Here is a 17237-nt window from a genome sequence, read left to right on the forward strand (position 1 = left end):
AATAAATTAATCGATTAACGAACCGATAAATCAATTATTTAAATCGGTTATATCACGAACAATTCCCTACGGATTCGCAAATCGTTTTATGTTTGTATTTTTTCTTCTTTCTTCTTCCTCGCATTTCAAGCTTATTGCTTTTTGGATATTAGCTAATTGCGTGCTCTCAACTTAGTGTTCTAGATGCACTTCCACAGTTATTAATTTAGAGCTTTCGATGCCTGTACCATTTTTGCATTAATATTATTTTGTGACAAGTACAATCATACTTCTATGCCCAGGGAAGTCGAGAAATTTTCCAACCCGAAAAATTCCTAGACCGGGGTCTTGCTTTATAGCTGCGCCTTTACCGACTGAGCTAAGGGAGAGAGAGAATTGTATTTTTTGATTAGATTGAAATTTTGCAGAAACGTTTCTTATGACCGACAATGCCATTTTGCATCTTTATATCACCATCTTGAATCCAGCCTTATTTTTGAAAATGTTGTTTTCGTTTATTTTTAAATGTATTTCGCGGTTCTCCAGTTCCGACAATATTTTTTTCGGAAAGATCAGAAAATTTTACATAAAATATGCATATTTTACATTTTAAAAATATCTACTTTCAAACCACTGCATCTCGAAAACGGTGCGATGGGTGCTTTTTTATTGTAAATTTGGCGTACTTTCATTATATGAAGTCAAAACAGTAATTGGACCAAGTTTTGGATATTTTCCCAAAAACTTGAGTTTTTTTTTAAACATTATAACTTTTATGTCCATCATTTCTCCATCTTGACCTATAGTGCAATAGATGGCTTTTTTGTCCCCTAAAACATATCAACAAATAAAAAATATACAAAAAATCCTTTTTTGAGAAAAATCGTTTTTAAGATTTTATTTGAAATTGAAAAACAAGTTGAGAAATTTTATTTAAAGCGCATATTTTTTTTTTCAAATAGTCTCATTCATTGTCTGTAATATTGCCCAAGACACCAAACCGATCGGGCAAACAGTTTTCGAGTGAAATTTTTCTGAAGATAAGCTTTTAATTTTTTTTTTATATAAGGCTGAATTCAAAATTGCAATATGAAAATGCAAAATGGCATTGTCGGTCAAAAGGACCGTTTCTGCAAATTCTCAACAAAATCATAAAATACAAAAATAAACCGATGTGCGAATTCGTAGGGAATTGCTCTCATGCCAAATAAGCATAACTTCTCCAGAGCGTCATCACCCATCGTTTCAAACGTGGTCTGCACTCTCATTGATGTAAAAATGACAGCATGGTGAACAACAAATAATCGAATAATTGAAATTTATAAGTGACATTTAATTTAAGTAAGAGGTTGTACCCAATACACGACCGTAGATTTGACGTACGATTACGTGCTTGCTATCAATTTTCGGCGACTGTGTAAGAGAAACCACTTTTTGCAGGCAATCGGTGATAATTTTGATCACCATTGCAACGGTTGGACATATTTGTTATTTTCAATAGTGACCTATTAAAAATTTATAAAATGATAAAGGATCATTAGCAGATTTGTAGAAAAATGCCCTATCAATTGGCTTGTTTCGAGTTTAAATCTATCCGCTATTGACAGAGTTATAAGTGGTCAAAACCTTACCACTTTTCGTAACGCGATCGATTTTGGTATTTTTTTTTAATTGCACCCCCAATATGATGCCGAAAAACGTAATCCTACGTCAAAATGTATGAAATAAGATCTATTAATAGATTGGAGTATTTAGCATTTAAATCATTCATCTCTGAATCAATATCAGATCACTTTCATGCAGCGACCGACTTTGGCTTTTGAAATTTCACCCCCAATGTTGCCTTGAAAATACATGATATATTAGATTCAAACTTATGGGAACTGACATCCGATTGATGACCTTGACAAATGTCCAGAAAATGCTCTTTAACAAATTTATGCTAGTCTTGAAAAGTACCGTTTTGTCGTGATGTTTGAGTAATGCTGAGCTATTAGGGTGTTCATCACAGATGACGCTGGCAAGCTGTATGTTATTTAGAACGAGGTTGACGCGCTTAGCATAGATAGCCCACAGCAACTCACGAAGAGCTACTGAATCTTCGGCGAATGAACGGTCTTGTGGGCTGCAGTTCGCTGCAGCCTTTCGTTGTGTACTGGAGAACAATGTTCAACGCCACGCGTCGAAAGCACTGCTGATGCTGCTGATGAAGACCGACCGGATATCACCGCACACGGTGATTGAATAAGCACCGTTCAGTGAGACCGGATGGAATTCGATTTTGAAATCTGTGTTAGGGAAAGCGCTTTTAGCAGGTAATCGGTGATAATTTTGATCACCATTGCAACAGTTGGACATTTCTGTAATTCTCAATAGCGAAAATTGGGATAGTGTTGATTTTCGCGGATTTGTAGAAAAATTTCCAAGCGATTGGCTTATTTAGAATTAAAATCCATCTGCTATTGACAGAGTTATAAGTGGTCAAAGGTTTTGGTTTTTTGTAATTGCTCCCCCAATATGTTGCCAAAAGTCTTTTTTCTACGGCTGTTTCATCTTAATTTCATTATTCATTCTTTGCTTGAACTTCCAAGCGAGTTTAAACATTTAAAACCCTAATTAATCCACCTACCGATAACAAGTATCATTTTTAACTGTAGTAGAGTGATTTTTAACCGTCCCGTAGTTCATCACTACCGATGACAAATGCCTTTCTGGTGTAGTATTAAAAAGCTTCATTTCATATTATATTGCAGAGACACCGTCCACCTTTGCGAGAGAGTCCGCCTTCTCATTGCCTGGAATTGAGCAATGTGAGGGGACCCATACAAAGGTAGCCGGTCATATCTCCGGAACCAGATGGCTGATTCCTAACACATTCAAAATCGTTCTATGGGACCAAAAACCCTGCTGGTTTCTGCGTCTAATTCGGTTCACTGGTTACCAAGAAGCATTATTTAGTTCCCTAAATCCGTGTATTTTGGATCTTGTTCCGTCGATATCTCCGGAACTAGATCACTGATTCCTAAAACATTAAAAGGCGATCTATGAGTCTTCGAAATCTTTCATTTGGTGGTTGTTACACGTACACACATACACACACATACATGTTCCGATCTTATCAAGCTGAGTCGATTGTTATATGACAATCGGCTCACAGGACGTCGGATGGAAAGTTGGTTTTCCAAGCGAAATACAGTGTGACACATATGTATTCGAACAAAAACAAAATCACAATTTTCAGTAACGAAGCAGTTTACTTTGGATTTATTTTTCAGAAGTAATTTATAGAATTAACATAAAATCATCACTCAATTGAATCGCCTTTTGCCAGGATGATCAGCTTCAGCCGCTTCTTGAAGTCGTCACATGCGGCACGCACTACGTCCATAGATATATCGCCCAACAAACAATTCAGAGTCTCAAATAAGGATATATATTGAATAAATGCTGTATAACAGTGTACAATGCTGAATAAAACGAGTTGTCGAATTATGTGCTGAAATAGCTCATTGAGATCGATAAATGCACATTTATTTCACTGTTTGCTCTTATCTGATTAATTTACTTATTAAAAGTTTTAAAAGCGTTAAATGTCTTTCCAATTCAACACCAGAAGTTTGATCTAATAACAAACTGAATAAGAATAATTTCTACATACATTGACACTTTAATTCGACTGTTTTCAATTGATTTAATAACGTGCTTTATTAAACGTCTAAAAAATGTTCTCTAGCTCCATTATTAGATTTCATTGCATTGCTTTAAAATAATGCTGAATAATGGTGAATACAGTCAGCATAATAGCTCTTATACCACTATGCGTCCATGTTGTAATCATATGATTTGTAAATGCTTTATAAACGACGCATTGGATTCATTATTTGACAATACTGGTTCAGTCTAACAACAAGACGAAATCAGTAGAGTAGTGGTTACCGTTTCCGCTTTCCAAGTAGAAGGTCGTGAGTTCAATCCCAAGCTCAACTGTTTTTTTTTTTATTTGTGTTCTACGTCTAAATAATTTAAATAGTAATCATCGATCACTTGACTCACGACACTGAATGCATTGATCTAGTTTACAATATAACCGAGCATCCTTTCCTTAGAATTGGAGAAGTGAAGAGGTAACATTGGTCTCATTTAAAACAACGATGAATGAATTAATTATTCGCACAGGGCCTTGAAGGATCTAGGGTTGCGATCGGGAGTGCTTATATGTATTTACTTTCAAGCAAGCTTTTATTGATTATTGAGTTGCCATATGATGAATTCTAGGATAGCTCAGATGACAAGGCAAGCGGCTGGTGATTGGAAGGTATATGGTGCGAAACCCATGCAACGGACATGTATAAGTATTTAATAAATTCTCTAATAATTGTGTGGTACACTGAAAATGTATTTTCGTTATTTCTCTGAAAACCGTTTCGTAAAAATGAATATCGTACATACATACAACACATCTTTCATAAATGGTACGAAACATTCGTTTTTCCTGTCATCTGGCGCAATGTCAATATTACGCCTTATTCGTATAATATACAAATACATCTTCGTACAATCAAACCAACAACTGCGCTTATTGTCTCCTAAAGTGCTGATTGTGTGTTGGAGATGGGATATTTTTTTTAGAAATATTGTCGGTTTGACCAATACATGCATGCTACCACAATAAATCAAATTACTCGTCACGATGGTTTTATGTTAGAGAAAAAAAAAACATGCAAGCAGCAGAAAAAGCAGGAGAAATCGAAGTACCGCTCCATGAGTGCTTCTTATTTTCCTTTAGTTTTACCATTTCTCACAGCATAGATAGAGCGATGGATAAAGCACAGATCTAACGATCTCAAGGTTCACGAGTCGAGTCCGGTCTGAAGCCTATTTTTATTTTTTTGTCATATTTATTCCTTCCAATGATGAAGTTATTTTTACCCATCCTCACTAACACACTCCACATTTTTCGGTTTCCACAACCAACACTTGTGAACCGCTGGTTGGGTGTAGCCATAGCGAGTATGGCAGTTCTAACGAAACTAGCTTCATACAATGTACAAATCCATTTCGTTGCAGAAAACAACGAATAAATTCGTAGAACAAACGAGCGATTTCGTTGTATAAACGAAATTTTATTTTTAGTGTACGATCCACGTCACAAATAATGAAAACATTCACTTAAGAAACACACCCTTCCCTTTCCCCGCCCCTCTTATTGTTCAGTTCAATTTTCCCATAGTTGAATAATCGTTTAATAAATGTATAATTATGTCTAATTAAACGTTACTTCACATGATAATCAAGCGTATACAGAGCATCACTGTTTTAAGGAAGCAGTGATGCCTAATAAACGCTGAATAATCAAAAATGTTATCGTACAAACTCTGTTACAACTCATATAAGTCAAATGACAGCTTCTCGACATACCTTATACAACACCAAGTAGTTCAATGTTGTGGTTGAATAAATTCTCCAGATTTATGTGAAATAAGCCTGAACAGAAGTTATTATTAAAAATAGTACAACTACTATTAAGCATACAGTTGAATAAAATAGCCAAGAAGACGTTTCTTCAATAGGCGATTGTTTGTTGGGCGTCCCATAACTTTCAAATCACCGCCGTAAATTCGTCAAATTTGCGATATCTGTATTCCTTAAATTTCTGTTCTACATATCCCCAGATACAGAAATTCAGGGGATTCAAATCAAGTGAGGTTGGAAACCATTCGTACTTCGAGATTAAATCCTTCAAATTGGTTTCACACCACCTCTGTACAAGATTTGCAGTGTGAGCCGGAGGTACATCTGATTTAAAACAGTAATATTCTGTACCGTACATTTTTCGAACACCAGGCATCAAGTTTTTCCGTAAGACCTCTTCCAAGTAGTATTTCGTGTTGATTTAACACCCTTGTCGATGAAAACAGAGGAAGTTAGCCTTTCCTTGAAATACCACCCCATCCCGAGCAGAAACCGAAAGCTAATCGATAGCAAATTAATATCTCAATCTGGTAAAATACCAGATTTTGGTATGCTTGTGGTATAAACCTTGTTTTGATATTATTCAGTTATCGAAATATTTGGTAAAATATCATATGAATACCAAAATAGCAAAATGTGATCTTTCAGTTTTTAGACAATAATACCTAAACGAGCTATTGAATTGGTATTAGAAGACTTTCAACATAACAAACTATGATATTCTGGCATCTAAAAAAGCATCTGTTACCCGTTTGTTATTGTAATAACTAAATTGTTTATTAGTTTGTTATTCGTAGAATATTTTTGAGATATTATAACTAATACCATATTTAGGTTGCCAGTTATGCTATTTGCATACCTCAATTTGGTATTATTATTTTTTTATTTTTTCCATGACCGATTACGAGTTTTGGTATCGTGGTACATTTCTTTTATGTTTTGGAATGTCTTTAATCTAAATCGCCCACATCCGGTCATTTTGGGAATGATGTGGAGCTTGGAGAACGAACAACTTCTCTCGTACAAAGTGAAGGCTCCAAATCGTGACGAACGACAATATACGGTGGGAAAGTTACGGGTCCGGAAACTGTACACCCAGATGCTGACGAAGCCTCATTATCTCATCATGGATGATGAGACTTACGTCAAGGCGGACTTCCAAGGCTACTGTTCTTCACCACCCGGCACAAGTTTGATGTTCCAAACAAATACATGAGATCTACCTCAAGGAGTGTCTACAGAAGCGTCTGCTTCCTCTGTTGAAGCAACACGAGGGCCCTACGATCTTCTGGCCGGATCTAGCTTCGTGCCACTATTCAAATGTTGGCCTGGAGTCGTACGAAGCCACCGGGGTCACTTTCGCACCCATACATGACCCCCCCCCCCCCCCCAACGCACCGGAACTAAGGCATATCGAAAAATACTGGGCTATTATGAAGCAGGCACTACTGAGGAAGACATGACGAAAAAGTGGGTTTCCGTACAGAAGAAGCTGCAGCCAGATGTTGTACAGAACCTAATAAGTGGAGTGAAGCGTAAGGTGCGAGCGTACGGTTATGGTATTGAAGTTGAATGAAATAAATATGACAAAAGCTTACTAATGGGGTATATTTTAATGTCTGAAAGTACAGGTCAACTAGGTAATTTTCAACAGCATTTTTTCCGTAATGCAATTTTTTGTGGGACACCCTTTACAACAAAGATCGCATTCCGAGATCTCTAAAAAAAAAATTACAAGTCAAAATAGTCCGAAAAATTAACTAAGTTTTCAAAACCTTAAAAACATAACTGTGTAAGAAAGCTCGTCAAAATTTATTTCAGTCTGGCTAAGCTGAAACTGATGACCATCGGTACAACGACCGGACACTCACACAAAAATTTTCCGAACTCGCCAAACTGAGTCGATTGACCCACCGGGACTTAGATCAAAAATGTGTTCTGAAGTGATATTATACCCTTTCGGTACACCTCGCTATACAAGAAAGGCAAAAACGTGCGACCAGCAGCTACATTGCAGATATCTTCATCCAGATGATCTCAACCGGCCAATCCTACCAATCCCATCAATAAATCACACCATTTATGGTCCTGTTCCAAACGGTCAACAAAATGCACCACAATCTTGATCCAGCTCCACGCCCACTCGACCGTGAGGCCGCTCAAGTGTCCATCGATCCAATGACCGCGGTACCAGATTCGATCAATTATCTTGTCGTCGTTGCCGTCGACGACGATATGGCCCATTAGTTTCGCACAGTTTCATTCAAACCAGTCAGCGTCATCGATGCCTTGACGAGGCGATGCAAATCGATATATGGACGCACTTTCGAGGTCTGTGGGATGAATGTCATGGGTGCTGCCAAAGAACAAACTCTTGGCTAATATCCGTGCCAATAACCAGTAGACAGTCGACGACGACGGAACAGGTTAAAAAAGCCACCTGGGTAGACATAATAGAAGCAATAGAAAAAACAATCATCTCTCGACGCGGGCAGCACAAATAGCCTGTTGCCACTCAAATCGTTCCAAAGTAGACCAATGTGGGCGTCGTAACAAGTGCGGTGTGGTCGACTGCTTGCAAAACCCGCCAAACAGCCCACTTGTAGCTACAAACAGGCTCAAGCCAGTAGCTGCAAACCGTTTGATCTGTTCCACATGCAGTCTAGATTCCCACCTCTCGAACTCGGACAGATCTAGGTTTGTCAGGACCGCCCTTTTTCGCCACCCCACATTTTAACTTATTTAGATCATCGTCATCGCGGTTGTTTGCCACTCATGCTACGACCACGACGTGAAGTGTGCGGTTTCAAGAATGCAACTAAGCAGCTGCGGCGCAAGTTGGCAAACATTCTGTACCTAGCACAACATTGTCTGTTACGAAATGCCTGCAAACGGCTGCTGCTGCTGCAACGGGGAGGACCAGTAGACAACACAGCCAGGTCACCGGATGTAACGGTTTTTCCACTCTCCGGCTCCAGCACGGAGTCGAGATCTCCGCTGATGACGCGAGGAATATCGATTTGCTAGATTTGAATCTGTTTTTCTTCGGATTTGCTTTGCTTTGCTGCTTTCTTTCCTTTTGTTGGCTGAGATGACCAAAGGGCTGATTCATTCATTTCGGATTTATGGATGGCGGCTGCCCTCTGTGGCCGTCACATCTCTGTTTATTTATGTTTATTTTTCTAATTTAGATCTACAAACGCGTTTGACCTCACGGCATAGCTATAGAAGATACAGAGATGGGCGTTCAATAGATTAGCAGTTTATTAAAACGTTTGCTCTTTCCTCTTTTCCATTTCAGATTCCATCGGGCAACAACGGCGTAAAGGTCAGTATTGTAAGGGGTTGAGAAATTGTGTGCTTAATGGTTTAGATTAATTCAATTCAATTCACTCTTGATCACTTGCGTAACAATCTCGATGCTGCTTAACTTTGACCTTGTTTGAGGTTAAATTAACATCAGACGATCTTTTACACTCGTCATTGTGTAGAAGCTCTAAGCAGTATAAATGTAAATTAACAAAGCTTGCTATATAGAAATCAAGGTTTCAGCGTGTCATAACTTTCTTAAAATGTTGCACATGAATGATTGTTTTTTTTTTTAAATAAATAAGGTATCGAGGAGGTCATAAACGGAAAAGGGACAAATGGTACAAACAGTTTTGTAGATCAAATAATGACAATCATTGGAATAGGTACACATTCGCGCGTAATGAGTATTCACAATCGATAAAGAAAACTCGTAGTGCGTATGTTCAAAGGGAGATTCATCAGCATCAAAACAACAGCAAAGAGTTATGGAAAATTTTGAAATCTTTATTAAAACCTACACACTTAAAAAAACTACCGACTTCGGTAATTCATTTACCGAATTCTCAACAACTGAACGGTCGGTAATGTGTTCGGTAATGGAGAACATTACCGAAAAATCTGTAAACTGAATCAGCAAAATTAGCTGTCAAATGTACCGAGCGATCGGTAACGTTTACCGAAAAAACAAGCTTGATTTGTATTTTTTTTTTGTTATATTCACTTTAACACTCATGGGTCATTTGTGACTTTTTTTTTTCCTTTGGTTTGTTTTTTCCGTCGATCTTGTTTTCCGTGCTGAGCACCAATGCTACCGACGTGCCAGGAAGGCAGCTCCCACACCTGGACCCTACCTATCGACCCATCAACTCATGAACCGGGGACCAACGGCTTTACTTCCCATCAGAGATGTTATGCCTCAGAACATCCCGGCGGCGCCGACTGGGATTGAACCCAGGCCTGCTGGGGTGAGAGGTAATCACGCTTACCACTACACCACCGGCGCCGTTATATTTGTGACTTGTCCGGGATGAGATTTGAACTCGTGACTTTGGCGTTAGAGGTATGGATGTTAACCACTACGCCCCCTGATTTGTTATTGATTTTACCGAAGAACTGTAATTTTGGAGACGATATGGAAAATGAAAATTACTGAAAGATCTGTATTTTTTTTTAAAGTCTACCGACTCAAATTTAATTCGCTTTAATATTGTTTCAATGCGTTTTCGGGGTTTTATCAATTATTTAAATTAAATACAAATACTCAGATGAATAATTTTTTTGAGTTCATTCAATGATGTCTCTGATTCACGGGTAGAACTTGCTTCATCGCATTTAGTATGCATTTCATGACCGATGAAAAGAGTTTCCCCGAGTGGATCGTTTCCCTTCGTGGTACTTCTGGCTGAAACAAAGCTTACAAGTGGATGATTAACGATGATATGGCGTTTTAAAGAATAGAAGTTTCTATATCTTGCATCACATTTCTGATATGTACAATCGAAAATTGTGTTTGCCGGTATAAAATCTTTCTGTTTCCACTTACAAACTTTTTTTTTTAAGAAGGTCAAAAATCACAATATCGCGAATTTGACGTTTCTCGCTGTAAAAACTACCGAACTCAGTAATGGAACGGGTTGTTTACCGAAACATCAGTAAAATAAAATAGTAAAATATTTCACCGAGGTCAGTGATGAAGCTGATTTACAGATCTGCTGGTATTTTTTTTTTACCGTTTTCGTTGAATCGAAATGAAATCACCGAAATTCGGTAATTTTATTTACAGTTTTCAGCAATAGAGTGAGAAAATACCGAAACATCTATAATTTTTAGGATTACCGATCTACAACGGTAATTTTTTTTACCGAAGTGTGTTTAAGTGTGTAGTTAGTAATTGCGAACCACGGTCCATAACTTTTCATGGCGCATTAGAACAGTCGGAACAAGTAATTGCATCTACATTTAATGATTATTTTGTCGACAGTGTTTTATTGATTAATCAATCCATTGAATTGGTCGATAAGCCTGACGAAATAAAGCAGCCAGTTAATAGTAGTTGTAGATTTGAAGGTTTTCACCCAATTAGATTAGATGATCTTAGAGTTATTCGTTTTTCATTAGGAAAATCGGCTGGAGTAGACAATGCTAAAGTTATTCAAGATTGCTTTCATGTCATCGGCCACATCTTGCTGGACCTCATTAATGAATCATTGCAAACTGGACATGTGCCACAAATTTGGAAGGAATCCTTAGTGGTTTCTATTCAAAAAGTTGCTGGGACGATTAAAGCAGAAGAGTTTCGTCCCATCAACATGTTGCACACATTAGAGAAAATTTTAGAGCTTGTTGTTAAAGGCCAGCTGTTGGAGTATTTAAATAGTAATAGTTTGTTGATACCAGAAAAATGGGGATATCGGGAAGGTCATTCTTGTGTTGAATTTGATATTAGCGAAGTGGAAAAATAACTTGAAGGGAAAAGATACGATTGTTACTGTTTTTTGGATCTAAAACGCGATTTTGAAAGGCCCTTATTGTTCCGATCAATCAAGCGCTTTGGAATTACGAGTACTGCAAATAAATGGTTTGAAAGCTGTTTGTCTGACAGAACTCAACTGACTGTTTTTAATAATTCTGTTTCCAATCCCGTAGGGAATAACCTTGGAGTGCCCCAGGGAAGTATATTAGGGCCCCTGTTATTTATTATGTATATTAATGACTTGCGACGTGTTTTACGATTTTGCGACATTTATCTGTTTGCAGATGATACTGTGTTATTTATTGCAGTTAATCCCCCACCCCCCGCCCCCCTTAGGAAGCTCAACAAATACAAAAAGCGTCCATTTTGCTGCTACTCCGATTTGAACCCAGACTTCTAACAAACTTGGTGAGAATGCTGATGCCTTTTCCATCTAGTCCATCTCAACTGTTTAAGAAAGAGTAGATGCAAGCTCAAAAAGTAGCTCATAAAGCTCAAATCTTCTTAGTTTGCTGGCGCCGGCAACTGAGTTAACGTTCTTCGATCTTCTGATTCATGCGACTTTCTGCACTGACGTAAACATGGGGTGGCTAAATATATTCATTCGAAAACCAAACAGAGTACAGCCCATGCTGCGAGTGGTCGAACAGCAGAAGACCGTTCTGGTTCTGCTGGTAGTTCCGCCAGGCCTCATGGCGAGCATTTAAATCTCCTCCAACTACGAAGTGGGAACCGGTACGGGTGATGGTGGACAGGTCCTTCTTGAAGTTAGCCGCTAGTCCACTGCTGGCGGCACACTGTCAAGGGCAGTAGACGGCGATGAACTGGACGTATCCAGTCGACGACTTCACCTCCACACCAAGGGCCTCGATGATAGAGGTGCGGATATGGGACAGAGTGTGGTATTTTATTCCTTTCTTGACAACGACCGTCACTTCTCGCTGCTGTACTTAAGCGATACGCAATGTCACGTCAATCCTATGAGGTTCTTGTCCCTGCTACTGCTGTTACAAGACGTCGATTCTCCTACTTGCCGTGGCTCCTACAGGCGAGCGGTTCCCAGGTAGACTGATTTCGAAATAACACGGTGGACTGCGGTGGAATTGCAACTTCTCCCGATAGAGTGAACTCGTCCGTTCGCAGATCGATGAGCAGTGCTGGCTAGATCGATTCGTTCGGTTCGATTGATCTGTGAAAATGATCGGGGAGAGAAAAAAGGCCGTCTGTGAGCGTGTATATCATTGGTTCACACTATTTTTGTGCAATCGTGCTTACATAGTGATAATTTAAGCAAGCTTGTTGATCAGAAGTGTCTTGTAGTGACAATTTCAATTTTAGAATGCTAGCTGTGCATTCTTGATCAACAACGTAACCTTTTTCAGGATTTAACGAAATAAAATTATTGTAGCTGAGTCGTGGATCATTACTGCACGCTTTAGGCTTGGTGGTTTTGGAGGTTTTTAGTTACCTAATCGTAACAGCTAAGGAGCAATCTGGGTCATCGCCGTAAAAGATAACATCACTCTCAAGTCGCTGACATTAATTTCCAACGAAAATTTGTCTACCAGGCAAGACAAAGATTGAACTGCCACCGTCAATCGACTATGACGCTTGTGCATCTACACATCAACGCAAAGCCACGCGAACGGCCAATCCAATAATTATTTTGTATTGCAACCAACTCTCCTTAACTCTATATTGGTTTTTTTTATAGCTTTATTAGCGAGATTTTTAGCTCGTTGGTTAGTTCATCTCGTAACTCGGTATTGAAGGGACCGTCGACCTAGGGAGAATATCGAGTAACGGAGCTACATTTTGGAAATTTTTATGAGTAAAGTGGTCGAGGTAGTCTGGATTTCCATCGTGTTAGGGAGAAAATCAAGATAAGGAGAGATCAAGTAAGGGAGACTTGACTGTTCTAATTTATTGAATTCTTAGCATCCCTATGGTTGTACTTGCCACACGATTATAGGGTAGAGCGCTATTTTGTCGTAATCGCCCATTTCCGTTCTATCGATCAGAAAATATCAATAATAATAATGATTTCACCGTGCACAAATCAATAATAGGTTGGCTGCGATGCGTTAGTTCATTAGCTACAACATAAATCCTATTAGAGCGCATTGTATGAATATTTAATCTCATTGTTCTCAAAACAAAAGAAGCGCTCCTAGCGAATCCCCTTTGTTACGTTTATCCGTAGGACGAAGAAAATCTAATGGCGTTTCATTGCGTTAGGACGGAATTGAAACTCGTAGAACGAATTTAGAATCAACTGCTGGGGATGGGAAGGCTTTTTAGTTGGACACTTACTTAAGAGAGATGCAGAGAACTCTAAGACCGCTCATAAGTGTCACAGGAGTTTGGAGGTTTCTTAGTGGGCAGGGTAAGGCCATACGTTCGGTAAACGTTGCTGGCAAATTTACGATAGCAGTGGTTATGTTATATTTATGTGTCAAAATAAAGTAAATGTGTATGTGTGTATGTGTGAGTGGCTGTGTGAGTGGCTGTGTGAGTGGCTGTGTGAGTGTTTTAATAAATAAAAATGGATGTTGAAAGCTGCTTTTTGCTCTATTTGAATTCCTTTATGGTAAATTCATGGGATTCCATTGGGTTGGGTATCTAGCCAGTTTCAAAATTTTCCAGATTTAACAGACCTTTCTTCGTCATAGGCGATTCTTGAAAACTTTCTGTGTAAAATCGTACTAAACTCCAACCGAAACTACCCGAAACACGAAAAAATGGAACAATAATATTTTTGGATTACAGTATAACATTGTCAAAAAATGCTTCCTTCGAAATGTATGTATGGACCCAATATTAGGAACACTTAGGCCAACATTTAATACATTAACCGTATTATCCCAAAACGAAAATCTAAAAAAATGTGTTTCATTTCACAGAGTGCTAATTCTAACAAACTTTGTTAAAATAATGTTTAAATTTTAGAAATAACAAATTATATAACAATTTTGTTTCAAATGCCATGATGATTTTATCATCCTCCTTTGATCACAGAGCGCTCAAAACAAGTTTATTTCAACGGTTTTTATTTATAACAGAAGTTGATATAATCTTGATATAATGTTGTTTTAAAGCTGTAGCGCGCAAAATGCGGCTAACGGTTTACCGTCTCCTGTAACGTTCCCTGACTCAATAAACGGACGGCTTAAGAGCCACCTCCGGGGAGGACCGTCCGTCGAGTCTTGTTTGCCCGGCTAGAAACCTGGGCGGGTTTGTTTCAATCAGAACCAAAAATTTAAGCTGAGGACGACACAGAAGACTCAAATGGTATGATGGATCGAGATTCTCCAGAAGTAGAGGTCGCCTCAATCGCGACAAAATAGTGGTTGATGCTACCGGTCGTTCTACCTAGTCACGAAAAACGCCATTCACCAGAGGAACTCACTTATCCAAAAATCCTCGCCAATCGAGACACGTGAGTGTAGAGACTGATTTTCCCAGGCAGTCTAACCTAGCGTAAAAGAACACAAAAACAAAAATGTAGAACGACGAGAAATGTGAGAACTCTCGAAACCAAAAAATTAATTTACATGGAATTCTTTAATATTTACGAATAAATATTTATTGGGGTAAACTACTTTGAAACATTTAAGTAAGTTTATTTAATTGTATAACCTAGATTTTCATATTCGTGTTTCTTCTTCTCTAGGTTCCTCACTGTGTGAGGATTTATTCTAGTGATGGCCAGGGTGGCCAGACCTACCAATTTATCGGTAGTTCCACCGATTTTCTAGATGCCTACCGATTCACATACGAAAGGTTAAAAACTACCGATTTTTCACTTTTCCTACCGAGAATCACAGATTTTTAGTAATCTTGAAAAATGTTCAATACCTGTGTTTTGTTTTCCGTGTAGTCAGAATATTTCATTAGAATTAGAAATATTGGTTTCGACACGTTTACAGGAGAGGACAGTGAATTGTTCTGCAGCAGACCCGCTCTCAAAGGTTTCAAGTATCGGGAAAGCTTTCTTAAGACGACCTACCGATAACTATCGATAAAAATTTTGAGAAGCTACCAGTAATGAAAAAACAATCTGGCCACTCTGGTGATCGCTAGATTTTTTCGCTCATCGAGCTCTTCTTTCGTGGTGTTAACAATCTCCACACAAACGAACGCACACACACAAATTTGACCGCATGTCACCTTTTACCTAACTGCTGAACTTTTAGGCTATGCGAAGGAAACTAAAAGTAACATTAAATTCTATCACTTCTCACATTTTAATAACTACCAACGCGTCCAGGTCAAAATGGATGAGTGGACGTTCCAAAAACCCTCACATCAAATCGTGAGCATGGTCTTCGTGGCCAGAAGTACGTCAATTGCCGAAGTAATTAACGACCTTTTTAAACGACAAATATCATCAACTACGATCTTGAGCCGATTGAAACTCTATCTCTTTCTCGCTCATACCGTTTGATTAAACTGTCTCGCTTCAATCTATTTCTGGTTCGATTGATTTTTTTACGAGACAGAATGGTTCGGATTCGAACCTTGGACTTTACAACGATTCTCACACACCTGTGAACGTTTCCAGTGGCGGTCAACTTGTATGCAAGCGTTTCGTTTTTATGCGAATTTACAATACGTTTCATTTGTAATAGTGATTTCAATTTCACTAAAGTGCTGGAGACGAACCAGCCCAGGGCTGAAAGTCTCCTTAATAAAGATATAAAAAAAAAAATCACTTAAGTGAGCGTGTAATTATTCCTCAAAATGAATAAATGTAAATGGTAAATAAATAACGTGAATAATAATTAACATTGAAATACAAAAATAGATGGCAAATTATAAATTCAAAATAATGCTTGGCAATTCTTAAATTATATTTACATAACAGTGATCATACTACAACGTCCTGGTCAGGTAAGCTTCCCGTTCTGGTGAATTCAGAGGACTTCCAGGATAGATCAACAGAACTTTCAAGGGTTTTGTAGATTGTTTTGTTAAGACTATGTGGATAACTCCAAAGGACATCCAGAGTAAGTCCACTGCTTCTTACAATATACCTTCCGGAGATTCGCCGAGGGAGATTAATTAGTATTTTATAAATGCGAATTTAAGCAATTACAAACAAAACTGATTTATAGTATTACCCGAGTAGACGGGAGAAGATGGAGTTTAAATCAATAGCATGTTATGCTATTAAAATTAGGGAAAAGAACATGATAAATTGTCATTAGTTTGATGGATAGAAGAGGTAAAATATCAAAAATAATATATAAAAAAATCGATGGGACCATAACTAAGTAATAGCAAAGTCAGTTGTTGCCACATATAAAGAATAACTACAATCATTGCAAATTAATATCACATTTTGCTGTTCTATTTCATCAAGCAATTGGTATGTTGTTTGAATTAATCATTTCCCGGGTAGATAAAAATATCTCAGTCATACAAAATTATGATCTTAATACCAAAAAAAGCTATGCATTAGCATGATATATAGTAAGAGCCCCGTAACGTGGGTAGATCACCTTTTCGTGGTACGTTACGGGATGTAAGATCTACCACCGAATCCTAGTCCTGACTACTTCAAACTAGGGGAACAGGATTTTTCAGTAATCCAAGGAACACATCTTAGTCCTTGTTACTTTTTATGCCTTGTTGATAGTGACAAGACTCGGCTTTGTCCACCGAGGATGATCTTGAAATAAGGAAAAAATGAGTTAGTTAGTCTTCATCTATGTGATTCCTAACCTTCCATTCGTTGTTCCCTAGTTTGAAGTGGTTAAGACTAGGGTACTGGTGCATGGTCATAACCGGTGTCATTCCTTAATTTTCTTGCTAAGGAATCCAGCTTTGACTGACAAAGGGGTGCGCCTTTGGAGGGTGTTTCAACACTCCGAAGGGTATAAATAGCGGGACCTTTCAATTAGAGTCGGATCCTTGCGATAAATTCAAGAATGACAACTGTAAAAAATCGAATACTTCATCATTTCTCAATAGTGATGGAGTAATACGACATGCACTA

The 17237-nt window shown here is 38.2% G+C and overlaps 1 protein-coding gene across 1 annotated transcript in view; it reads left to right on the forward strand.

The window, feature by feature from the left end:
* knockout (Stork-head domain-containing protein knockout) overlaps nt 1–17237 on the forward strand; it is a 467593-nt gene that overhangs the window by 305691 nt on the left and 144665 nt on the right. Inside the window, exon 5 of the mRNA XM_065217988.1 lies at nt 8753–8779. The gene's annotated coding sequence lies outside the window, so the exon portion shown is untranslated. The remainder of the gene's footprint in view (nt 1–8752; nt 8780–17237) is intronic.

This window comes from Ochlerotatus camptorhynchus, unplaced genomic scaffold, assembly GCF_037179485.1.
Source record: "Ochlerotatus camptorhynchus isolate MF236.1 unplaced genomic scaffold, CSIRO-AGI_Acam_v1.1 ptg000082l, whole genome shotgun sequence".
Classification (NCBI taxonomy): Eukaryota; Metazoa; Arthropoda; class Insecta; order Diptera; family Culicidae; genus Ochlerotatus; species Ochlerotatus camptorhynchus.